The sequence below is a fragment of the Myotis daubentonii genome, chromosome 2 (assembly GCF_963259705.1).
Source record: "Myotis daubentonii chromosome 2, mMyoDau2.1, whole genome shotgun sequence".
Taxonomy (NCBI): domain Eukaryota; kingdom Metazoa; phylum Chordata; class Mammalia; order Chiroptera; family Vespertilionidae; genus Myotis; species Myotis daubentonii.
This window is the reverse complement of record NC_081841.1, coordinates 179,150,341-179,177,503: the sequence shown is the minus strand read 5'-3', so window position 1 is coordinate 179,177,503 and position 27,163 is coordinate 179,150,341. Positions and strand designations below refer to the sequence as shown.

The following is a 27,163-nucleotide window of genomic DNA, read 5'->3' as shown; positions in this document are numbered from 1 at the left end:
AACCAGCTATGGCAAGAGTTAAATTTTTAGATATGTTAACTATGAATCCAAATTTGGCATTCCCAAGTACAATAGACTACTACTTCCAACAATGTGATATGTTCCAGTCAATATAATTCTAAAGACAAAAATTATTCCACTGACATATTGAATAACCTGTTAAAATTTATCTTAAAGTGCCCAAAGAATAACAAATAATACATAGAAAAATCCATAAAAACAGATGAGAGAATGACATCAGCAAAAATGGCAGAATATTGTCCTCTGAAAATTCTCTTTTCCATAAAAGTGATAAGAAAATTGGGAAAAATTTTTCAAAAATATTTTTTCATAACTTTAAAAATTAATCAAATGTTTGCAAGAACCTAGTGAGCATTTCTTCAAGACCTACGTTGCATTTTGACTCGCCATCCCTTGCCCTCCGGCTCACATTTTGGTTAAAAATCAGTCTCCTGGCAGACAGCAGAAGGAAGCTGGAGCTCTTTCAAAGCCATATCCCAGAGAATTGTCATTATTGACCTGGGTAATGCCTCCTTGGAAAACCCCACTTGAAAATCTGTCTTCTGTATTTGATCTGACTTGAAGTTTACCCAGCAAAGAAAAAAGAAATTCCCCCCAATCCTTTTCTCTTAGGGGTGTTTGTCAACAGAAATTCAGAAAATTTGTGGTAGTGAACAACAGTTAGGACAAATAATAAACTAACTAAAATGCCTCAAAGGAAAATATGAGGAATGAGATGTCCATAGGGGCTTTGAAAATCTCCAACATATTCCTGGGAAACTTGAAGTCTGTGTACGTGTGTAGAGCTGTGCATATGTCCAGGGCTGAATGCGTGCTCAGGAAGCTCCCACTTCTGGCTGATCTGGATGCTCTGTGCAGGCAGGAAGCAAAGACTGAGGCAGAGTTGCAAACTGTCTAGCTGAGTGTTGAAGCCATGTCACAATGTGAACACAGACCAACTAGACATTGTAGAGATTAAAAGCTACAATAAATGAAATTCATTAGAGGAGCTCAACATCACATTTGAGCAGGAAGAAGAATAAATCATCAAATTTGAAGATAAGTCATTTAAAATTATCCAGTCTAAGTAACAGACAAAAAGAAAAAAACATGAACCAGAGCCTCAGATACCTATGGGACATCATCAAACATACTAACATATGCATATGAAATGTCCCAAAAGTAGAGGAGAGAAAGAGGCAGAAAAATATTTGAAAAAATAATGTCCCCAAACTTCCAAATATAATAAAAAAGTTATATATTCAACAAATTCTAAGTCAAATAAATGCAATGAGATTCAAACCTAGACACATCATAGCCAACACTCAAAAGACAAAGACAGACTCTTGAAAGCACTGACAGAGAAAAATCTCATCATGTCCAAGGTATCCTCAATAAGATTAACAGCCAATTTCTCATCAGAAACTTTGAAGGCCAAAAAGGCAGTAGGATGACATTTTCAATGTGCTGCAAGAAAAAACAACAACTATCAAACAAGAATTCTTTATCCAGTAAGCCTACCCTTCAAGAATGAAGTAGAAATTAAACACATTGGCAGATAAACAATAATTGAGAGAATTCAACACCAGCAGACATGACTTACAAGAAATACTAAAGTGAATCCTTCAGGCTGAAATGAAGGATACTACAAAGCAACTCAAAACCACATAAAAAAAAAGAATGCTGGTAAAGGAAACTATATAAATAACTATGAAAGACAATATAAATGTATTTTTGTTGGTGATGCATCATTTCTCCTATCTGATTTAAAGACAACTGAATAAAGTAATGATTATAAATTTGTGTTAATGGATTCCCAAGGGGGTGGGAAATGCAGCTACACAGGATTAAAATTATTTTATAATACTGAAATTAAATTAGCATTAATCCAAACTAGATTGTTATAAATTATGATGTATGTAAGATAATTCAAAAATACATAATAAAAAATGACAAGGGATTTAAGATGGTACACAAGAAAATATTGAACACAAAAGTAGGCCATAATGGAGGAAGAAATGAAAGCAAGAAATGTAGAAAAATAAAAATTAAAACAATCTCTGCTTTTAATTGGAATTTTTAATCCATTTAATTTAGTGTAATTACTAATATGGTAGGATTTATATCAAAAGAAAGCTGGAGTAACTGTACTAATATCAGACAACGTAGATTTTAAGATAAAAAATGGTTACTAGAGACAAAGCAGAATCTACACGAATAAAAGAGAAACATGCAAATTGGTGTCACTCTGCTACACCCACCAGCCAATCAGAGCAACTATGCAAATTAACCCAACAAATATGGTGGTTAATTTGCATACGCAGGCACAGAGTGAGAACTGAAGGCTCTGGCAAGAGTGAAGACTGAAGACTAAAGACCAAAGAGGCTTGGCTTCTCCACTGCAGCTGCAGTGGAGAAGCCAAGCCTCGCTGCGGCCTGACCAAAGGCCTGGATCCCGGGTGCCGGAGGAAAACTGGTGCCAGCAGCCAGGGGAAGGAAGGCCTATTGTGTGAATCTTCGTGCAATGGGCTTCTAGTATTTTATAATGATAAATAGTCAATCCAACCAGAAAATATATAAAATTAAAAAAATTATAATAAATGAAAATATAAGAAATTATAAACATATATAAACTTAATCCAAACATCTAAAGCAAAACTGATAAAAATGAAGGAAGGAAGAGACAATTCAAAAATAACAGTTAAAGCTTTCCACCATCTGCGGATACAACCAGAAGTCTGCAACCTAGAAGACAGCCCTCACCCAACCATGCTGGCACCCTGATCTTGGGCTCCCAACCTCCAGAACTATTGTGAACTAAAGGCCAATAAAGATTATTAGTTTAAGGTTGATAATGATATAAATGAGTACTAATTATCTTTAAGAATACTCAGTTTCGGGCTGGTACAGAGGATGAATTGTACATTGTTGAAGCAGAGGCAATGAGTTATGAAAGCAGTCCAATTAAAATAACACTGGTAACTTTGAAAATGTCTGTCCTTGGTGGCTTCAAATAATACCACTGTGGTCTCACGGTCGAATGTGGTTCAGGGCCTGTGCATATTAGTGGACAGCACTTAGTAGCTATAGAAGAAGATGCAGAGTCAGAAGATAAAGAGGGGGATGTGAAACTCCTAATTAAATCTGGAAAGCATTCTGCCCTGAAAGTTATAACAAGTTTCACACACAAAAAAGTAAAACTTGCTGTTACTGAAGATGTTGATGCAGATGAAGATGATGACAAAGATATGATGACTTTTATGATGAAAAAGCTGAAAAAGCTAAATTAAAGAAATCTACATGAGATGCTCTAGCCAAAAAATGCACAAAAATTAAATCAGAATGGAAGACTCAAAACCATCAACATCAAGATCAAAAGTTCATGAATCATTTTTTTTTTAAAAAAGGATCTCTTACCATTTGCAACAGCATGGAGGGATCTGGAGAGTATTATGCTAAGCAAAATAAGCCAGTCAGAGAAAGATAAGTATCACATGATCTCACTCATATGTGGAATCTAGTGAACAAAATAAACTGATGAACAAAAAAGATCCAGAAACATTGAACTATGGAACAGACTGAAATTTCAGAGGGAAGAGGGAAGGAGGGGGAGAGGGAGGGTGATGTGGGAGGTGAGAGATTAACCAACCAAGGAATTTATATACACATATGCATAGCCAAGGACACAGACAATAGTGTGGTAAAGGCTTGGGAGGGGCAGGTGTGCAGGGTGGAGGGGGTCAATTGGAAAAAAATAAAAAACAGAAAAACAAAGGGGACATCTGAAATACTTTCAACAAGAAAGATAAATTTTAAAAAACAGTAAAAACTCCTAAAACACCAAAAGAAACTCATTCTGTAGAAGACATTAAAGCAAAAATGCAAGCAAATATTTTAAAAGTGGTTCTCTTTTCAAAGTGGAAGCCAAGTTCATCAATTATGTGAAAAATTGCTTCTGAAGAATGACCAGACGGCTAGTCAATCTCTGGCAGTGGGGGAAGACTCTTTAAAAAGAATATTTTGGCCCTGACCAGATGGCTCAGTTGGTTGGAGCATCATCCCATAAACCAAAATGTTACGGGTTCAATTCCCAGTCAGGGCACCTACAGGAGGCAACCTATCCAGGTTTCTCTCTCACATCGATGTTTTCTCTCTCTTCTCTCTCTCTCTTTCTCTCTCTCTCTCTCTCTCTCTCTCTCTCTCTCTCTCTCTCTCTCTCTCTAATTAATTTAAAAAACCTATCCTCTGGGGAGGGTTAAAAAATTAGTTTAAAAAGTTTGTCAAAATTTCCTATCTTAGTTTGTTTTAGTTCTGTAACAGTTGATATCTGGCTGCCCTTTTTGCAATGCAAGAGTGAGGACTTTCCCTACCATGTCTAATAAAAGTTGCCCAGGTTCCATTGCCAAGAATGTTTCATCCAAAATGTGTTTAGTTTTTAAAGATGGAACTCCACCCTCTGCTTGATTTTAGGTATGTATAGAATTTTATGATAGGACACAGTAGTAGTGGCGGTCAGACAAATGGAAATGGTGGGAAGACAAAATTATGCATGTGAAATAAACTCAATATTTTAATAAAGTTAAAATAATAATAATGATTGGAGACTTCAATGTCCCACTGTCAATAATGTATACAACAACTGGACAAAAGGAACAGAAAAATTTTAACACAGTAAACATACTAGACCTAACAGATCACTACACACATCAAGAGCAGCATATACTTCCCAGGTATCAGCATAAACAAAATGTTAGGACATAAAGCAAATCTCAATAAATTTAAAAGGATTCAACTCATACAAAGAATATTCTCTGGTCACAATGAAGTGAAATACGTAATCCCTATAACTTCATTTGCTATTTAATATACCTGCAGACACTGTGAGGTAGAGAACTAACATCTCAGGTTCACCATGTTAGTCCGATCTGGAGCCTCTGTTCATGGTCCTCTGTTCCTGGAATGCCCCCCTTTATTCTTCTAAAAATTTAAAGTCTATCCATCTATATTAGTTTGGATATAGGTTAGCTACTCTAATGGGGAAACCCAAAATGACGATGGCTTAACCAAGACATTAGTTTATTTCTCCTATGTATAAAATTCTCAGGTGCCATGACAACTCTGATGAGGTTGACAGAGGTTTAGGCTCCTTCTCTCCCACCTGCCATATTTAAATAACACAGCTCCCGGCTATTTTATCTGTATCCCACCCAGTAAGACAGACAAAAAGGAATAAGGGATGGGCATCCTTCTTGCTGTATGGCACAATCTAAAAGCTACACACACACTTCTGCTTAAAACCCCTTGTATAGAATTTGGTTTCATGGCTATACATAGAGACAAGAGGCCCGAGAAGTGTAGCCTTCAGCTGGGCAGCTAAATTCTATTCCTGTCTAAAAAGGGAAGAGCAAACATTGGGGGAACTATCAGTCTCAGCCATACCATCGCTCAAGTCTCCACTCAAGTTCCATGACCTCTAAGGAATTCAAGACGACTCAAGCTTTCCTACTTTCCCAAAGTTACTTTACCTACAATCAGTTAACAAGTCACTTTGAAAGGAGGTTACTATCCCCCAGCTGGCATGGCTCAGTGCTTGAGAGTTGACCTATAAACGAGGATGTCATGGTTCAATTCCCAGTCAGGGCACATGCCCTGGTTGTGGGCTCAGCCCTGGTATGGGGCATACAGAAGGCAGCCAATCAATGGTTCTCTCTCATCATTGATGTTTCTTTCTGTTTCTCTCTCTCTCTCTCTCTCTCTCTCTCTCTTCTCTCCTCTTCCCCCCCCCCCTCTCTCTCTCTGCCTCTCTCCCTTCCTCTCTGAAATCAATAAAAAATACATTAAAGAAAAAAAAAGCCAGTTATTCTGTTTTATGTATGTCCCGTCTGTCTGTTCCTCCATTTATATTATAAGTTCTTTGAACATAGAATCTATACCCTATGCTACTTTTGACTCACTTCTTTGTTTCTATGGTGTCTGGCACTGTGTTTGAAATTTACTGGGTAATTCTATACTACTAGTTGATGATTAAAATAAAGCAGGCAAAAATACCTGAATAACCCAAAATTACATTAACATTTCAATAAATATGCTCTGAAAAATATTCAAAATATGATTGTTGAAACCCAGGAGTAAATTGATAAGTTGTAGTTCCTTCTAAATACTGCTAAATCATTTATAAGGCTTTGAATAGAGTTAGATAACCTATTACTTATATCAGTGTAGCTACTTAAAAAAAAAAAAACAACTAAGGTTAAAATTATAACTGATTCACTTTATTCACAGCTGATTAATTATAACACTTGATCAAAATTAAGCAGTTGATATGAAACTTCAAAAGAAATTATTGATTCTTCTCATGAGCAATAGCCAATTAAAACAGTATGGTGCAAGACTGCTCTAGTTCTTAGTATTCTAATTTTGGATATTTTCTCTTCATTTTTTTAAACAAAGAACATTACAAAAAGACTTCAAATTAGCTCTTGGCTTTTCCTATTCAATATCAACCACTTACTAAGTGCCAATCATTTTGCTGAACCTTCTTTTAAAAAGACTTTTGCCAGTGGCACTGCAAATGAAAGGAGATGATGAGATAATCACAGTAAAATCTTACTCCGGTGTGCTGCCTTTTCTTCCCTGATGAAAACCCCATGAGACATTGTTATGTGGGAAAAGCACACGATGATTCCAATACCAGAAACAGTTTCTTGTCACACAAACAAATATGAGAGCACAAATAAGATGTGGATTTTGAATAAAAGAAGTTTAGGGTATTAAGATTGTCATAGGTCAGTGATGGCGAGCCTATGACACGTGTGTCAGAGGTGACACGCGAACTCATTTTTTTTGGTTGATTTTTCTTTGTTAAATGGCATTTAAATATATAAAATAAATATCAAAAATATAAATCTTTGTTTTACTATGGTTGCAAGTATCAAAAAATTTCTATATGTGACACTGCACCAGAGTTAAGTTAGGGTTTTTCAAAATGCTGACACGCCGAGCTCAAAAGGTTCACCATCACTGTCATAGGTCTTGAATTTCAGATATCCTACTGGCAGTTTTACTTTTTTGGGGCAGGGGGGATTGAAATATAGACTTTATAAATAGCAGGGTTCCAAGATGGCTCTCCTAAGACATGGTAACCATGTCTTTAAAATATCTCCTATATTAAGTGAGTATTCATTATTATTATAGATAAAAAGTAAATGCACACGCTATCAGAATTAGCTCACACATTGAAGGCTCTTGAAGTCTCCATATAATTCATTTCATTTTCCTTTCTCAGTAACTGAGTACTTTTTTTTAAATATATTTTTTATTGATTTTTTACAGAGAGGAAGGGAGAGAGATAGAGTTAGAAACATCGATCAGCTGCCTCCTGCACATCTCCCACTGGGGATGTGCTCGCAACCCAGGCATATGCCCTTGACCGGAATCGAACCTGGGACCTTTCAGTCCACAGGCCGACGCTCTATCCACTGAGCCAAACCGGTTTCGGCAGTAACTGAGTACTTTTACCATAGCTGACCAGAGTCCAAACTATCACTGCATGTTTTTCAATTATTATGAGAATAGTATTCTAGTATTGAAAGAAAATAATTCACCCATTAATCTGTCACCCAATGATAACTGTTTTAATATTTGAATTCTCTCCCAGCCTTTATCCACATTTTTCCATAGCTGCAATTTTAGTAAAAACATAATTTTATGTTCTGTTATCGTCACTTAAAATTAAAATAGGATTTGTAACATTTTCATGTTGATATATAATCAGCAGCATTATAATTTTAATGAATGCATATATTCCACTTAATTAACACAATATACTTAACCATCTATCTATTCCAGAGACATTTTGAAAATCTGTCACCATTCTGAAGACTTGCAGTTTTAAAAATTCAGGCCCAGGTTGCAGGCTCGATCCCTATGGGAGAGTCGGGGGTGTGGGAGAGAGGGGATGCATCCAGGAGGCAGCTGATCAATGATTCTCTCTCATCATTGATGTTTCTCTCCCTCTCCCTCTCCCTTCCTCCCTCTGAAGTCGATAAAAAAAATATTAAAAAAAAAAAAAGACTGGTAGGAGGACAGAGAGGTGGAACGGGCTGATCCAACACCCACATGTGATGGTTTGTAATTAGGAGGGATATCTTGGCTCTGCAGGTTCCCCTGAGGAGCAAGGGACTCCAATTCCACCCCTCAGCCCAGGATTCCATTGCCAGGAAGAGGAGTCCCCATAACTTGTGGCTGTAAAAACCAATAGGGACTGTGGCTAAATGAGATAAAGGCTGTTGGAGTCCCAAGCAGTCCCTCTTAAAGGGCCCACACATGGACTTACTTGAACTCACTCCCTCTGAGTTCTAGCAGCTGGAAATAAACCAGGGCTAATGGGAAGGAAATAAATTGTTGGGCATCAGGGTAAGAGCTGGGAGGCCGCTTTTTGCCAAATAAAAAATGCTAGCAGAGGCCATGGTTCCTTTGCTGAGCCCTCCCCACCCCCTTCAGAGCTGGCAAGCAGGAGCCATATCTGAGTCTCCATCAACCTGGCTCACTCTGTTTGCCCTACCCTGATAATTCCCCAAGACCTCACCCCACCCAAGTCATTTCCACTGGCTTTTCCATACAACTGCCATCACTTGCTTCATGATTCGGACATTCCTAAAATCTCAAACAAGCAGCATCTAGCCTCTGTGTAGCCTGCACTTCTTGCTAAGTGGTCCAAGGTCCAGAACTAGTGGCAGCTGCCTTTGTTCACAGCTTGGCCTATCCTGGGCACCTCCAAGCCCAACACAAGTATCAGCCATCTGAAGATCACTCTGTAGCTCCTGCCAGGTGGTCCCAGTCAGGGCATAGGCAGTGGCTGACTTTGCACTTCCCAGGTGGCCCCAGAGCCAGTAAATCCAGTGGACATCTTCAGATCGTGTTGTATTACAATCCTATCACCCCTAGGAGTGACTCAAGGGGCCATCCCAGTGAGCACCAAAGCCCCAATGAAGCAAGTCCTGCTCTGTAGGATCAACTCCTACACAGTAGCTCCTCTATTGTAGTCCCATCTGGTCCTCACAGTTGATTGGCCTGGGGGTCAATCCCTCCCAGTGAAGCCAACAGCAGTCAAGGTTCAACTACAACAGGACAGTACACATAGCCCCCACAGGGACGCACCTGAGGCACCCAACACAGGTGACTGGAGAGGCTGTGCCACTGGGCCCTGTAGGACACCTACTACACAAGGCCACTCTATCAAGTACAGGAGACACAGTAGCTCTGACTAATATATAGAAACAAACACAGGAAAACAGCCAAATGTGGAGATAAAGAAACATGTGCCAACTGAAAGAGCAGAAGAAATCTCCCGAAAAAGAAGTAAATGAAATATAGGCAAGCAAAACACCAAGTTCCTGCACACTGAGTTCAAAACAATGGTTATAATGATGCTCAAGGAACTTAGTGAGAACATCAACAGCATGAAAAAGGACACAGGAACCATAAAAAAAAAAAAACAGTCAGAAATGAAGAATACACTAATTGAAATGAAGAATAATTTACAGGGAATCAAAAGTGGAGTAGAGGATGCTGAGAATCAAATTAGTGATTTAGAATGTGAGGAAGCAAAACATCCATCATGACAACAAAAAGAGAAAAAAATAATAAAAAATATGAAGATAGTGTAAGGAGACTCTGGGACAATTTCAAGTATACCAATAGTCACATCATAGGGGTGCCTGAAGGAAAAGAGAAAGAGCAAGAAATTGAAAACCTCTGTGAAAAATGGCAGCCCTGGCAGGTGTGGCTCAGTTGTGTCAACCCTCCCAGTTTGTAGTAGCTTATTATGGCAGCCCCAGGAAACTAATCCCCAGTGCTTGTTAAAAATGGAGGTTCCTAAACTCCAAAGCAAACCTAAAATCAGAATCTCTGGGCATGGAACCCAGCAACCTACCTTTACAAAGCACTCCAGATTATTCTGATATGTTTAAAAGCTTCTACATAACCTATGTCAAATGTTAAACTCTAACACCAGATTAGAATTTTCTAAGAGAAATTAGTTGACCAAGATTATAGAGATTAATTTTCAATAGAAATCTAAGTTTATACCTCCAAGGAAGTGAAATAACTGAAACATCTATAAAGCTACTTATAATGCAAGATACTTTCACATACTTTACTGTATTGAGTCCTCACAATAACCATGATGTCATTAAGGTGAATATTTATATTAGCGCCATTTTCTAAATATAGAAACTAAGGTTCAGAACCATTTCCAACTTGCTGGGCATCATACATCCAATAAGGTACTGAGCTAGAACTCCCAGCCGGGTTTGGGTACATATGTGCTCAATAAATGTTTGCTGGGTGTTAAAAGTTAAAGCTAATTTGCCCTAACTGGTTTGGCTCAGTGGATAGACCGTCAGCCTGCGGACTCAAGGGTCCCAGGTTCGATTCTGGTCAAGGGCATGTACCTTGGTGTGGGCACATCCCCAGCAGGGAGTGTGCAGGAGGCAGCTGATCGATGTTTCTAACTCTCTATCCCTCTCCCTTCCTCTCTGTAAAAAAATCAATAAAATATATATTTTTTAAAAAGTTAAAGCTAATCAATGGGAAAGATTAGGGGATGGGCTCAGAGAATGGCATGATGGTTCTATATAACTGGGCTGTTTAGGAGCAGGGTACTAGGCAGGGTAGTGCTGTGGTTCCAGCTCCATGGAGCAGGAAGTAGGGCTGAAGGAAAGAACAAGGCAGGAGTTCTGCCTCAGTGGGAAAATGATGGGCTGCTTAGACAACTGGGATAGCAATTCGTTTCTGACACCTAGTGAAAACACAGAAACAGGCAAAGCTCCCCTTGCCACCAACTGAGGGCAGGTAGACACTACCAAGGCATAATGGGAACAGTGGGCAGATCCAAAAGGAGCTGTGCAAACTCACTCCTCCTCACACTCACAAGGCTATATTCAGGATATGCTTAACAGGCATGAAGAGACTTGCAGACCTAATTTTATGTGTGTTTGGGAGTTAATCCAGAACCACTAAAAAATAGAATGTTAGTGGCATTTATATTATTTAACTTCAAGGCTACTGACATTTCAGAAAAGCCATGATTGTCACCTTGAGCCTTACATAAAAGCTAGGGAAAACAAAGGAACACAACTTCACTAAACAAGGATTTCAAAGAAGAATGCTTTTAACTACAGTAATAGCTTATGGATGTGTGCTTCACTCCTTTTAAATACTGAATTTTTACTGTGGATACATAATCTATTCTTAACATCATGTAAATAATGAGAAAGTATAATATGACACTTTTACTTTAGAAACATTATTCTATTGATTAGAAATGTCAATAGAAATGGAAGGGGTGGGGGTTCATACACAGAAATTCTCTGAAAGTGAGAATGAAAATGCACTGCCTGCTGTATGACTCAAATTCTCCAAATAATTATTGGTAGGGCCCATTGCCATCTTGTTGTATAAACATAAATGAGCCCAAGATAACACCCAAAGCTCAAAGAGTAATGAGAAAGGTGGAAGAGATGGTCTAGTCAGGCATGAAATTGATTTTATAATAACAAATATCTGTTGCCTTCTATGTGCTAAGTAAATAATTCAGAAGCAGGGGGTAAAGATAATAAAAACAAAATCATTAACTGCTTCTACTAAATCAAACACAGAAAGAAACTCATTGTCATGTTGACCCTGAAACCTGTTTAATGGCTAATTAAAGCAATTATTTTCATCATGACACGGCCCTTAATCATAGGTACCTTCAAAGTTATAGAAGAGTTTGGCTGGTAACCTTGTTGGGAGCAGGTTTTCCACTATCCCCCCAAAAATTTACATGGAAAATAGGAGCAGGAGAGGAGGACAATAGGACATGAACTCAGTGCTGAGATCTGCAACCAAATCATAGACCGCACAATCTAACCTTTGAAGACAGGTTTAAGATGACATAATCTAACTCTTCAGTTTGGGCTTGTTTTTTATTTTAAAAAGGGTTAAGTTAGCTAACTGCAGATAGTGGAAGTTTATGGCCAACTTTAAAAAGTCACTTTGAATGTCATTACGTAATTTATGTTCTCACAGCTCCGTTTAGTTGATTAGAGTATAATTCTATGGAAAGCAGAATTTCTGGTTCAATGCCCAGATGTGTCAGTTAGCTTTAGTAGGCCCCTTGGCCCCAAAACTGACCATTTTTCTACTGAGATATTTTCAAACATGAGACTTTTATCCAAAAATAATCACACACAAAAATAAATATAGGGGAAAATATTATAAATTCCAGGAATAACTCAAGAAAAAGTTCTAAGCAAGTACATTAATGGTGTTTGTCTATATCCAAGAACACATATGAAGTAAACATATAGTGTTTTGTGTGTATGTGTGTCTTCCTAGCACCCTATTCTCCTACTCTTCTCTGTATCCCAATGTAGTTCCCAGGAACACTGCCTTAGTCCTAAATGACTCAACTTCTTGGTATCAGCTGGTTGATTAAGAGGTTGGCACCTATTGAAAATGGAACCAAACAGAAATCCTTGCCTGGGATTTTTGAAATTGAATTCAGAGAATATCTGTAAGTCTGTCTTACAGATATATTTTTTTTAATTTTATTTTATTGTTTAAAGTATTACAAATAGTAGGAAGAGATATTGATGGAAGCAGTCAGACTCAGAATTTAGAAGCTGCTGGTGGCCCTGGTTTGCCCCTCTGTGGGGGAAACCTGGCTTTAGTGAGAGACAAGGGCTGTACACTGGGACAGAAGGCCTGGCAGCATGTGATCAGATCCCCCTGCTCAGCTCCAGCTTTTCCCTATTGTTCTATATTTTAATCTTTTTTAAATTCCAAGTGCTGCATTATTCCTTTGTGTTTACCTGGACACTTCTGAGTTCTGTGTTGTCTGTCTGTCACCTGCAACCCAAATAATATATACACACCCACTGAAAGTCAATAAATCAAAAAAAAAGAATGCCATTTTCATTTCTGGCACTGAATCCATGTATTGTTCTGAATAGGTTGTGCTGCAGTATCAAACACCAATCTCAGTAGTTTAAATAACAATGGTTTAGTTCTAACTGACCATACTTCTTGTTTGGTCAGGGCAGTTCTGATTTATGCTTCCTCTCCCAGCTAAATTATTAACAGAGACTCCTCTAAACCTCAAAAGTGATCTGGTTTGAATGAAAAATTATATGGTCACACTACTTATTTCTCACTTAGGCTACCTATACATCACATGAGTCCAAGACTGATAGAATGATCACTATCTGGAATATTGCCCATCAACATAGTATAGTAAAAAGAGAGTTCTAGTGCCTTAAACTAGCAATTAATTGCTCCAGACTAGAAGCATCACCTAGAAGCACCATGTCCCCTCACAAATTCCTGAGCAGAGCTTGGCACAGCCCTGCCTTATCACAAAGGGGCCAGTCAGGACCATCCTGCAAAACACCAATAACTCAAATTTTTGGTGAACAATACTAACGACTTCCAAACTCCAACTCTCTCTTATTGTACATCAGTTTTCCTGTTTGCAAATCTACAATTCTCACTCATTTTTCTAATGAAATATTAGGTGGGTCCTTAGGTTAGATTAGGTCATGATTACTTTTCTTAATTTGTCTTTTTGACAACCTGCATTATTTCACTTGACATTCATTGGTTACCTGATTACTTAACATAGTGCTAACCCTTGAAGGATACACAATGAATAAAAAATGACCCCTGCCCCCCAAAATTTAAGCCACTTTTTAGTATTCTTTAGACTATCTTTTACTTTGGTCTACCAGTAATTTACAAAATTATTTATTTAAGAACTTCCAGAGCTAATATCCCTAAGGTATGGCTCACTCACCTGGTAAGACCTACTAACAAAAATCTCCCTACAAATGTAATATCACGTATTCTCCTAATTTAATTTTAACTGTCTGATATTCTTTTGCAGTGAAAACTCTGTTCTTAATTAAATAAGCAAAATAGAAAAAATCCTAATATAAAACACTTGCAATATACCTTACATAGAACTTACTTTTCCATTATAGCTACTAGAACTCCCTCCGCAATCCAGAATTTTAATCTATTATGAGTGAAGCACTCGGATCGTAACTTTCCCTGATATGACTAAAGATAAAATTGCATCATGATGTTCCTATTCCTGTTGCCCCAAATATCAATAGGAATTGGGGAGGAGGAATTCATATACTTGTTGCAAGAGATGCAAAAACAGAAAATGTGGATTTAGCACCAGAACTTGAACTTATAGTGCATTTTCTTGCATAATATTCTATAAAGTGCTGAGGTGTTACATTATTAGTGCTGTATATCAGCAACATTATGAGTGAAATGAACTTTTATGGACCCGTCTGGAGATCTCACCACCATTTACCAGCAGAAATATGTTTAAAATTCCAAGCAATTAAGTAATACATTAGCTTTCAGAATACTATTTCAAAAGTTGGTTTATCTGAATGCTGTAAGTACTAGGTGAGGATAATTGAGTTAAATGTCCAACTAAATCCTTTGCTTTCAATTCAGTTACCCTTTATCATGGCTACGTTATATACTTTCAACATCCTGGCAAACCATCATTCAACTGACATGCACTAAGCACCACCTATGTACAAGAGACTATTCTAGGTGCTAGTGATATGTTAGTGAGCAATAAAGATAGCTTGGTATCATCTCTGATCCCTTATGCAGAGGACCCTAAAACCATATTCATCAGAATGCCCTTCCCAGGTTAGAGTCATCCAATGAGAAGTACCCACATGGGATTTGGACATCTCTGCTGGCAGTTGCAGGCCAATTCACGGACAAAAGCCTGGTTCTTCTGCATCCCTAAGATCACCAATGGCAGTTCCCACTGGGACTGGGAGATTTTCTGTGACAGTGTCCGTGCAGGTTCCTACAAGGCAGCTGTACCCAACCACATGCTTCCATTACCTTCCATGGCGGTGAAAGTCTCTAATTCCTTCTATGAAAGTCTCCCTCTTTGGAATTCCTAAATGACTTCTGTTGTCCCAACCAAAACTGACTGAGAGATCAAAGCCAGCACAGCCCCTGCCTTAACATGCTTACATTCTCATGGAGAAGACATTAAATAACTGTTTACACATAATTATGTGACTGTCAGTGGTGTGCACAAGCCAGCTCCTGCCAGTTGTCAAAGCTCTTTGCTAAATTTTCCAGATGGTCATTAGATATATTCAATATTAAAAATTAAATTATATAAACTTTTAATTAATTATATTAAATACTAAAATAATACTTTATGTTCATTATTTCCTAATTCATTTTCTATTTTCTATGCTTCTGAAATTATTTAAATATATATTTACATCTTTATGGTGGCAATTTCATATAGTGGTCTGCTATTATGCTTCTCTGCTCAACTCTATATTCAATGACATCACCTTGGTAGCTTGTTATCACTGTGCTGGAAGTATGTATACCACTGAAATCAGCAAGCACTACAAATCAGGGCATCCCCCAGCCAATAGAGAGAGTAGTAAAATATTTACCAAAACATTACTAATAATTGAGATAATTACCAGAAATATAAGTAAATATTAGCATAGAACAGGGAGACTCCACCATAACCATGGATTTCAAGGAAACATCCCAAAGAAGTGACACCTGAGTTGAGCACTGGCAGTTGGTTAGGTATAGGAGTGGGGAAGAGCACTCCAGGGAAAGAAGAAGCATATGAACTCGATGAGAGAGTAAGCTCTTGGTCCTGGAAAAGAACTGAAAATCTGATGGGATAGAATACAGAGAGAGAGGGTATATTAGTTAGCCCATTCTGTTCAAATTTCCTTTTCTGACAGTCACCTTACAGTACTGTTATTTGCATATTTCTCTTTTCTGTCACTCAAAAGACAATTCAGTTGAAGACAAAGTCCATGTTGTCTCTATCTTCCCATTGCCAGGTGCCTACCCCAGCTCCTTACAAGGCCTGAGCATATTTGTAAATAAGTGAATCCTTACAACACTAAGCCCGGTAAACATTAATAGTCAAATCTCCAGAAAGAAGATAAAATTCACAATTCAACTTTTTAATTAAACTAAATAAAAATAATATGTTTCAAGCCAAAGAGACCATTTAATGTGTATCAGCAGTAACTATAAGTTAGAAGAATCAAAACTGAAGTAATAATTTGAACATATTCAACATTAAAAGATAATTGTATTAGTCTGCTAGAGATGCCAGAACAAAATAGCTTAGATGGGGTGCAACCACAGAAATTGATTTCTCATAGTTCTGGAGGCTGGAAAGTCTAAGAACAAAGTTGAGGGTGTCAGCAAGGTAGGTTGCATTTTGAGGCCTCTTTTCTTGGCTTGTGCCTTTTTGCTGTATGTTCACATGACCTCTTCTTTATGTGCATATGAAGAACAGAGAGATCTCTGGCATCTACTCCTCTTTTATAAGGATGCCAAACTTGTTTGTTAGATGAAGATCTCATCCTCATGGCCTTATTTACTTAATCAATTCCTTAAGGGTCCTCTTTCCAATATAATCACATGGAAGGTTAGGGCTTCAATGTGGAAGTATTGGGGTGGGTGGGGGAGACACAATTTAGCAAAATGGTTTAATATGAAAACATAAAACAGTTATTTGGTTCAAGAATACAAAGAAATCCTTCCCAAAATTACATCAATAATCATGACAGTCATTACTGGATATAGATATAAGACATCCTCTATTACACAAAACTGAAATATGCAAACTTGAAATGATATAATTTAGTTACATCATTTATATTGTATGTACTACATCTTGCATACTATATGTAACAACATAAAAATTTAAAGTAATGCACCCTACACACACAGACACATACACGCGTGTGTACGTGCGTGCACACACACTTTAAAACCATCCATGAATCACATTCCTTCAAAGCTGGCAACTGAACTTCTTTGCTACTCTGTAAGGCAGCAGCACTTTTGCTGGTCTGCAGAAATATCAGAAATAAAAGATGCCATGAACCACACTCAGCTTTAGAACCTGGGAACATTCCTGAATGATTTTGTGACTATTGTACTGCTATTTTAATGTTTAGTGCTATTATGATTTACAATTGTTTTTACCTCCCATAACAATATCCCAAAATGCACTGAATGGTGATGCTGTTAACTGTGCCCCCAAATAAAAATCCATGGAGTGAAATTAGCTGTGATAAAAAGCTTTGAAAAGGGTCAAGGTTTTATAGTGTATTTATTCATGTGTTATTTTTATGTAATTTGATATACATAAAAAGTATATTTAAAAGCAAAATTACACTACAATTGGAGCAGATTTATGAAGTCTGGGAACACATTTCCCTGCGTTCAATTTATTACAATAGGAAAATTAGTGTTGAATTATGTGAGTTTTGAAAAATGCAAAGTCTTTATGAACCTATTTCTCACATAAAATGTGACTGCCTCATGCATACAACTGTGAAACATGGACATCTTGTTATGCCAAAGTCAGGGTGGGGGAGTACATCTCTGTGATTACTTATTTAAATAATCTATAGGAGAAAAACTGTGTCCATTTCCTTGAAGTAGCACCAGGATAGAATTGACTAAATAACATAGGGAATACTAACCTCAAAGGAAAGTTGTCTTTCGCTCTAGCTGAGCTCTCTTTCTAAAGTCATTTCACATGTGAGACACACCCCCATCCAGAATCATTAATGTACAATTTTGCTGGGAAGCACAAGGATAAGCAAGATGATCAGATGTCCTTTGCAGTCTGATAAATGTAGGTAATTGTTGGCAGTTCAGAATTTAGCTGTGTTAGATTTTATCTTTTCCTTGAGCCTAGCCCCTCTGCTCTAATCAGCTACCTTAGCCACTCAAGAGAATTATCTGATAAACCTTGTTGGTATCTGGCTCCAGGCACACAATCCCTTCTCCCAGCAAGATTTATCAGAATGCAACCAAGGGCAACCAGACTATATCCTGGGATCAAGGGTGGGAGCCCAGCAGTACCTGCTTATCTATCTCAAAGCCTGATTTTTTTCCCCCACTCAACTCATCCCTTATAAGCCCATTCCTTTGGGCTCATTCACGGCCTACATACCAAGAATCCCATTTCATATCTATTCCTTCCTATGAAGAAGGTTCTCACATGTTAATTGCAAAAGTAAGCAATCCCCGCCCCCGCCCCAGTGACAATGTGCTCCATTCCACACACACTCGCACACAATTATTGATGTTTCAGCCCAACAAAATTTCTCACCCTAACAGGAATCACCTTGCAAATGTTATAACATCACACTTACAAAAATCAGTCTCACTATAAATTTTATGAAACAGTTTATATTAGCATGAAGAAAATTAAAAGATGAAATCTAATAGTTGAGTTTATTATCATACTGAAGGCAACCACATGGTAGTACACGGCATGGTGCCTTGACAAAGCCAGATAGATTTTTAATAACATAAAAGGTATTCATGTGGTCAGAAGAACAGATTTTCTCCTTTTCCACTGAGTAAAGGCAGAAAGGAAAACACTTATGTGAAATCAGAGGAGGTTTAGTTAGATTTAAAGATTTTGAAGTTATTATATAGGATTAGGTGAAGAAATTTAAAATAGTCTTTCCTGTTGATGTGTAAGAAGAAAGAGTCCTTTCTATTGGGAATGCTTAGAAAATGTAACTCAGGGTAGCCCGAATGATAATTCCTTTGAGGCAGTTACCATATTTATTTGGTTCACTTTTGATTTATCTGAGCTTGCAACATATGTGGCATACAGGCTTCTTTATTCAATAAGTATCAGATGAATGAATGAATGAATGAATGCCTAATCAAAATCTAAAGACAAATATATTATTTATAGTGTTTTCATTTTAGCCAATTCTTATCACTATTGTGAGAGAGAGAAAAAGAGAAAGTGAGAGAGATCTTTGAAATATCAAGTGATGTGACCATAGTTAAACAGGAGATAGTAACAGATGGAAAACTTGTTTTCCCAGCCCTACATGCTCTCTGTTAACATAAAAACATTCAAACCTGTAAAGAATGTTTGTGAGTTTATTTGAGACAAACTGTCAACAATAACCGGGAAGCAGAATCTCAATGGATTGGGATACTACTCTGGAGAATGGCAGTTTTTCACCTTGTTTTATACATTACAATCAAAAGAGGAGAAGTAAGTGGGTTACATGAAATCCACTGGTGATAGATTAGGAGGGCTGGAGAAAGCAAAGTGGGGGGGAACCTCTGGGATTGGATAAAAAGTTAAATGATAGATACATACTTCTTTTCCATACGTGGATGAAGAATAGTTAACAGTCAACAATTAACATGATAACAGTAACATATAAGGAATTGATGGTCTCTGTCCTGGTGCCCAGGCACATTTGGTTGGGGAGGGGGGAGTTACAAGTTACTGACATTTCATAGGCATGTCATCTTAGAGGCAAAAAGACAATAGGCTCAGTTAAGGTAAAAATTAACCTTGTCAGGAAAAATAATGGCCTAGGGCATGACTATCCACCATAAGTGCTTTTAGTTAAAGTTTTAATTTCAGACCATCCTTTGTGGTTACTTTAGGCCTTTACGTTTGCAACACTGCTGTGCAGGCCTTCTCTGAGCTTGTCAGGTTAGCATGTGGCCCCTTTCATCCACATATCAATTAAAGAACCATGGAATTCTGTCCAAGGAAGAAGCATTAACTTACATTTTCCCCAGAAGATGATGAATCAACATATGAGCCCCCTGAGACCCAATAATTGACAGTAATTTCAGACCAACCAAACTACAACACCCTGTGTCCACTACTGGCCAAGAATTACAGTGGTGATCTTACGTACATGGTTATGATTTAAACATCTGGATTACTCTGTGAGGTAGGGATTGTTATCTCCATTTCAGAGATAAAGAAAAGGCCACAGATCAGTTAAGCAAACTGCCTAACATTCTTCAGTTAGCACAGATTTGAAGCCAAATATTTTTATTCTACTGCAGTTCTCCTTCTACTATATCTTGAGAAACCATGAAATTCATTGAACAATTAAATGAGGTAAACATCCATTTCATCCTCCAAACGGGGACACTTTTTGAGGGATGCAAAACTATGACAACAAGCAAAAACTGGCTCTGTTCTGGGCAAAGCCAGATGACGGTCACCCTGGTCCTGTCCCTTGTTCCCTCCTCCATCAGAAAATGTCTGCAAGTTCACCATAATCCTAAATCACACCGTCATAAAGCTTTACTGCTTTCTGGATCCACCCATGTGTAGTTCTATCTGTAGTTCTTAATATTCCTAAGTAGGAATTTTCACTTTGCTACTATAAAAATAACTGGAGTGTTTCGGGGATTCTAAGTGAATCAGAGTCAATAGTGCTGTAGAATATTAATTAAATTAGGACTGCTTAAAGAAAGTCAATTTCTAGTCAAAGTTTTCAAGGAACACTAAACCCTTTTTCTGCTTAAGGTGATCTCAACTGTGTTTTGCAGGGGGATTGAGAGAGGGGTGGAAGTAGGTTAGATGCTGAGACCCCAATTTCCTGCACCGTACCACAATGTCATTCCATATTTATTTAATGGCTTTAGACTGGGAATTTGAAAAGAGGAGGTTATTAGCTAGGTAACTTCTCAGTAACTGGTAGAAAATGTCAATTCCTACTTATTATTGCTTCATTAGAACTTTTTTAAAGGTATTTTCAAATTTCAGCATTTTGAAATGTCAACTTGTAACACTTGCAAATAATTTTTTAAAAGCTGTGAAACTAAGCCTTATATCTTCGCCTTTTAGAAATAACCCATGGCGACCCTAGCTTCCTTTGGAGAACATCTAACCCTCTCGTCTTGCCAGAGTTCGCTCTCTCGCACTGTAAAATAAAGCCGGAAAAGAGGCTTGAATTGGACTTACGCAGATTTAAGCTCAGAGTCGAACAGTCTATTTTCTGTTTTCAGCCATCCATGATCAGCTTCACACTTAATAGACAGGACATCTTTTTCTTATGATTTTTTAAATTTTCTTTTTTAGAGAGAGAGGAAGGAAGTAGGAGAGAGAGAAACCTCCATGTGAGAGCAGAACATGGACCAGCTGCCTCCTGCACACCCGCCACTGGAGATCAAGCTTGCAACCCGAGTACATGCCCTGACCAAGAATCAAATCGGCAACCTTTCAATGCACCAGACCAACCCACCAACTGAGCCACACCGGTCAGGGCTAGATAGGGCAACTTTCAGGAGACACCAGATTGTTGATTATTGTTCTATACTAAAAACAGAAGTAATCTAATTTACTGCAATCCATATGCTGTGTGAATTGCCCCCCATATGTAGATAAGCCAGGACCAGTAAAAACACTCGCATAGAAATCTGAGGGTTTTCTGCAGCTAGGGAGAAGTTGGCACTTTGTTGTACAGCCTTTGGAGCACCTTTCAGTGAAAGTTAGTTTAAAATGGTTGTGTAAACAAAGCACATTTCCTTCCATGATCTTTATTCTGGAGACCTCACTTATGACCTCACTTCCACACTTCTGCCAATATTTACACAGTCCAGGGAGCCATAATGATATCTGTCTGAATGTGGAAGATAGATTCTTTACTAGTAAAAATTGCATTATCTGAGATGAAACAAACAAAAATTTTCATTGGTATAGGTTTATGTTCCAGGTATATTGTCCAGCCAATTGTACCCCATCTGACCATCCGTATAAAGCCACTAACACCCCAACATTTTCATACAGCAAGGGGTAGGAAGGAGCATCCCCTACCCTGGCTGGCTCCTCTCCCTGTGAGGTGGGTCAGGAGTGGCTCTCATTCCTCAGAAGACTATGCAACATTCTGAGCCCAGATATATGGCTGACACCACTGTGAATTCCTTACCCCTCACCAATTAGGAGCCCATGGTCAAAGAAGCTGTTTTTCCCTCTACGAACATGTTAATCAAGACATTGTAAATCAGAATGAAATATCCAGACCTGGACCTCAGTGCCTGCTTCAGTTCTTGTCCAAATCTGTGTGTGTGTTTTTTTTGTAAGCCAACAGTCTAGGTAATAAATATCTAAATATTGGTTCCTGCCATTGATAATCTATATCAAATCTTTTGTGTTTCACTAAATACTTAAAAACTATCCATCACAGGTGTTAAAAAAATATTAATTTTCTGAAAGTTTGTTCACAGTTTTTAAATAATTTTTCCACCTGAAATATATATATTCATGGTTTTATATCTTATGGAGAAAGTTAGGGCTGAGAGGTATACTCAAGCAGATCAATATTTTATATCAAGATCTAGTATTATCTAATTATAATAAATACTACAAGATCAATTTATTTCCTATTAATTATATTAATGTGGCTGTTTATATAAATTTTCCTGTCCTCTGCAAAAGTTAAGTCACCTGTAGAGTACAGACCAGGAGTCCTTGAATTCTCATATGGACAAGGGATAGAACCCAGAGAGTGCATTAATTTGAATAGAAAAAAAAATGCATCTTTATTTTCTCGACCTCTAATGGAAATTTAACATTTCCTTCAACTTTGAATGTTGGCAACATATCATCACAGTATTAAGTCAATTCTGTTACTGGGTTACCAATAGAATTAACATATATTTTCATATCACATTAAGTTATAACAGCTGTCTTGCAACACCAATTATATTCATCATTACTTCAAAATCATGGTACTTAAGACATCTCCCCCATACCACATTTTTTTGTTCAATTTTGAAAACAGTGTTTTAATATAAATCATTTCTTTCATAATCATATGTATTGTATTTTATGCATTTAAAAACATTATTCTGAGAAGTCATTCATAGGCTTCTACAGTCCAACAAAGAGGTCCAAGATATATAACAGGTCAAAATCAGTGCTAGGCACTCATATTTAATAAAATTAATAAATGCAGGGACATCACACAAAATTAAAAAGCTTGCTATACTCAAGTGCTTTAATAAACAATACTGTATATCATATTCCCTGTTTTGAATAAGTGTGGATTTCAATTCTCATTAGTTCTAGTTCTTTAAGAGGCTGAAAAGAACATACCCTCCCAGTTGTCTGGCAAATGCAATGGTACAGCAGTCAGGTGGGCTGAGTGAGGATTAACTACTGCTATGGTAAACCCCGGATGGGCCAATGGTTCCACAACTGACCATGATGCTTATGAAGACAACCCACAGAAAATCTTTCTCTTATTATTTTTTTGCTGCCTGATTTTTCATTTAATTAATATTAAAAGAATAGTTTTTAATTAATATTAAAAGTATGGTTATGAACCAAATCATTTATTGTGTAAGGCAGTGGTTGGCAAACTGCGGCTCGCGAGCCACATGCGGCTCTTTGGCCCCTTGAGTGTGGCTCTTCCACAAAATACCAACTTCTGTGCATGGGTCATGAAGTTTCAATCTCACTGTACATGCGCGCCCGCACGTGGTATTTTGTGGAAGAGCCACATTCAAGGGGCCAAAGAGCCGCATGTGGCTCGCGAGCCGCAGTTTGCCGACCACTGGTGTAAGGGAACAATTACATTCTAAGTTTTATCATAAATTCCTTGACTTTTCCCCAAGAAAGCACATGCTGTCCTCAGACTCATAAGACACAGAGGGCAGAAATATCCGACTCTTCATGGTTTCAGACTTACCCAGATGCTTAAACACCTCTGTATAACTGTTTAACCAAAAAGTCTCGACCAGGACAAAACAAAAGATACTCAGGCAGATATTAAAACTTTGCCCTAGCAGTTTTTTTTTAAAACAGGCCTGGTTCAGTGGTTGAGCATCAACCTGTGGACCAGGAGGTCACAGTTTGATTTTGGGTCAGGCAAATGCTAGGGTTGCAGGCTCAATTCCCAGTTTGGGGCATGCAGGAGGCAATCAATCAATGATTCTCTCCCATCATTGATGTTTCTATCTCTCTTTCCCTCTCCATTCCTCTCTGAAAACAATATAAATACATTTACAAAAATAAAAAGTAAACAGAAAGTGTTTGCTTATATTGGTCCTATTCTTTTAATATTTTTTCACCTGCTACTTTTTTTGTCCTACCTTCATTTCAGTAGAGATATATAGTTCAATGGTCCTTCTCAGTGTCCTGGGGATGAAGGTATCTAGTTGTGATGTTGTTGACATCATACTTTTAAAACATTCCTGAGTGATAGTTGGTAGTTCACCACTCTGATGGCCTTCATTCTTTCCAGATAAACAACATAAGAGATAACTCTTGTCACTGTGATGGTAATGTACATTTACTTCTAAAACGATTATCCTTGTTGGAAGCCAATCCACCCTGGCTGCTTGAGGCAGTCCCTGCAGGGATGTTTCAAGGGACCTGGCATATATGGCATATTGTTCTTAATATGTTTGCTCCCCTCTTAACAGCTATGTGTTTTAAACAGGACCACCTCCCTGAGAAAGGTTGTTTCCCCACAGGGGTGATTGGTCTCTTTGATCTTTGCTTGGAGTGACCTCCTTCAGTTACTTCCTTGTAGCTTAGTGGGGCAATAGAGTAACCTTTGAATGGAGATGGGACGCCCCCTAGCCTTTTGTATAGAATGGATAGGATTGGGACAAAATAGTATAAATACAGATGTTAGATGACAATAAAAAGAAGAACCTGGCTATGATGATCACCTGAACGCTGCCTCCATGTCTTTCCTTCCTCGCCGACTCCGTCCACACCTTTGGGAACCCCTGGACCCACTGGGGCTGGACCCCAGCATTTTGGCGCCGAACAGGATTCCCCTAGGTAAGCCCCCCCGCACTCGGGACAGATAGGACTCCACCGTAGGGTGCTGCGGACCCCCCTATAGAGGATAAGTAGGGTAAGTGGGTGGATAGTACAAAACTTAGATTGAGAAGATGTGCCATACTGAGTCTAGAAGAAAGAAGACTCTGTATTGATCCTTAGATTGAGAAGATGTGCCAGAATAATGTTATATGTTAGACTTTTTGAAATACAATGCAGAGGGTTGTACAGCAGCCAAAAAGCATCAGGCCTCCTGTACAATAGCCTCTGCCGACTCAGCCTGGTAAAAGGATACACAAACCAGACAAGAGTTTTACCAGATCTAGTAATGATCTGGGGAAGAGGTTGTGTTTTGTATTTTTCCAGAAGGAGCAGTGCAGCCAATTTGGGTACCAGAGCATTATGTGTATCACCACAATGGACCCAGAAAAGCTCCTTGTCCCATTGTTCCAAAGACTTAGAGTTTCCCTGATGACAGAAAAGCGGAAAAAAAGAAGAAAAGGAAGGCTATGCAAGGGACTGAGGTGCCAACACGGGGTCATTTGAAGAAGTTAACAACTGAGGCCCAGCAGATGGTAGAAAAGCAAGAAGTGGAAGCTACTCTCAGCCAAGTCTGAGGACTCTGAGTAAATCAGCAAAAGAAATTTTCATTTAGCAGAAACTCACTTATTGCTGTTTTGCATTGCCATTGTTTTATTATTCTTACTAGTTTTAAAAATGTTATGTTTAAGCTTTGAAATGTTTTGGGTTTTGCATTGGCATTGCCTTGTTATTGTTTTAATAGCTAGAGTTTTGTTCTTGATGATTAAGTTTTACTTTCATTATGGTAGCACACCTGACCATTGCCTATCTGCAGCAGAAGTGCAGCCCTGAGCTGGAACCACCTGTCCATTGGGAGGATCACATGTGCCTCCTTTTTGTCTGTCCTTATATCCCAGCTTTGCCCCACATCTCCTTTCCTTTTTCTTTTTATAAATCTAACTACTTCTTTGCTGGTTCTTTGGCCTTTCTCCTTCTCTCCTGAACACAGCCTTTTCTAGAATCTCCCTACCCTACTGTTCCAGGAAGGGCACCTCCCTTTTCTGCCATGACTGGGGGTGTCTGGTATATGCCCCATACATGAAGTTGTCTTGTGCCAAGAGCCTGAAATCCTGGTCTGAGAAAGCCTGTCCCGGGACTCTCCTTTGTCCTGTACTGGCCCCTCTTGCCCTTGTGTCAAGAGGGACCCTCTTCTCACAATCCAATTGCCCACAGCTGTTGCCTGAGTTCTCTGTTAATGCTGAGGTCATGGTGGCTGGTACCATGGATCTGTCTCTCGCCCAATGGCATGAGCTGGGCCATCTCTGGAGAAGAAACCTGGGTTCCCAAAGATATGTGATCAATGCCCGGGCCCCGCCAGCAGGCGAGGGGATCCAAAGGCAGTTTCTGGGCATGGAGGCCACAGGGGCATAGGCTACCAAGGAGACAGAACTGAACCTCACATCACCCTATTTGGCCCAGAGATGGCTGGCAGTCAAAGACGGGTAAGACCCCACAGGGTGGGGTGACCTAAGACAGGCACAGTTGGGGAGCCAGTAGGAGAGAACTTGGGGTTCAACAGAGGTGGGGCACAGATCCTCACCCCCCAATTGTGCAGGGGCTTCAACACTCGCCCCTTCTGAGGAAGGTCTCCTGCCCCCATGGCTGCTTCTCACTTTCCATGTCCAGCCCAGATCGGGACCCAGATAACGGATAGAGACTTGGCCCAGCTGAGATCAGTACCCAGATAAGAGACCTGGCTGACAGCAGCTGCCCTCTCAATGCAACACGACTTGTTTCCCATTTCTACCTTGGACCACAGGGAAGAGGGCAGCTGAAGGAAAGGGCTGTGTCAGGATGCTGCCTTCTTCCCTTTCTTCTCCCTCTTTTTTTCTAACAAGGCTCTGTCATTTAAAAAATAAAAATGGGGGAATTTGTTGGAAGCCGATCCACCCTGGCTGCTTGAGGCAGTCCCTGCAGGGATGTTTCAAGGGACCTGGCATATATGGCATATTGTTCTTAATATGTTTGCTCCCCTCTTAACAGCTATGTGTTTTAAACAGGACCACCTCCCTGAGAAAGGTTGTTTCCCCACAGGGGTGATTGGTCTCTTTGATCTTTGCTTGGAGTGACCTCCTTCAGTTACTTCCTTGTAGCTTAGTGGAGCAATAGAGTAACCTTTGAATGGAGATGGGACGCCCCCTGGCCTTTTGTATAGAATGGATAGGATTGGGACAAAATAGTATAAATACAGATGTTAGATGACAATAAAAAGAAGAACCTGGCTATGATGATCACCTGAACGCTGCCTCCGTGTCTTTCCTTCCTCGCCGACTCCGTCCACACCTTTGGGAACCCCTGGACCCACTGGGGCTGGACCCCAGCAGATCCTTCTCTGTTTCTTCTAAGAAAAACTTGGTTCCAGTGACCTGTGAACTTGCTGTAAATCCCTAACACTTCCACCAG

General features: G+C 38.8%; 1 protein-coding gene and 1 pseudogene across 1 annotated transcript in view; one reads left to right on the top strand and one right to left on the bottom strand.

The window, feature by feature from the left end:
* Positions 1 to 27,163, bottom strand: part of HS6ST3 (heparan sulfate 6-O-sulfotransferase 3) — a 703,200-nt gene that overhangs the window by 506,097 nt on the left and 169,940 nt on the right. The gene's annotated exons all lie outside the window — the stretch shown is intronic.
* LOC132226402 (nucleophosmin-like) lies at positions 2,928 to 4,088 on the top strand (annotated as a pseudogene).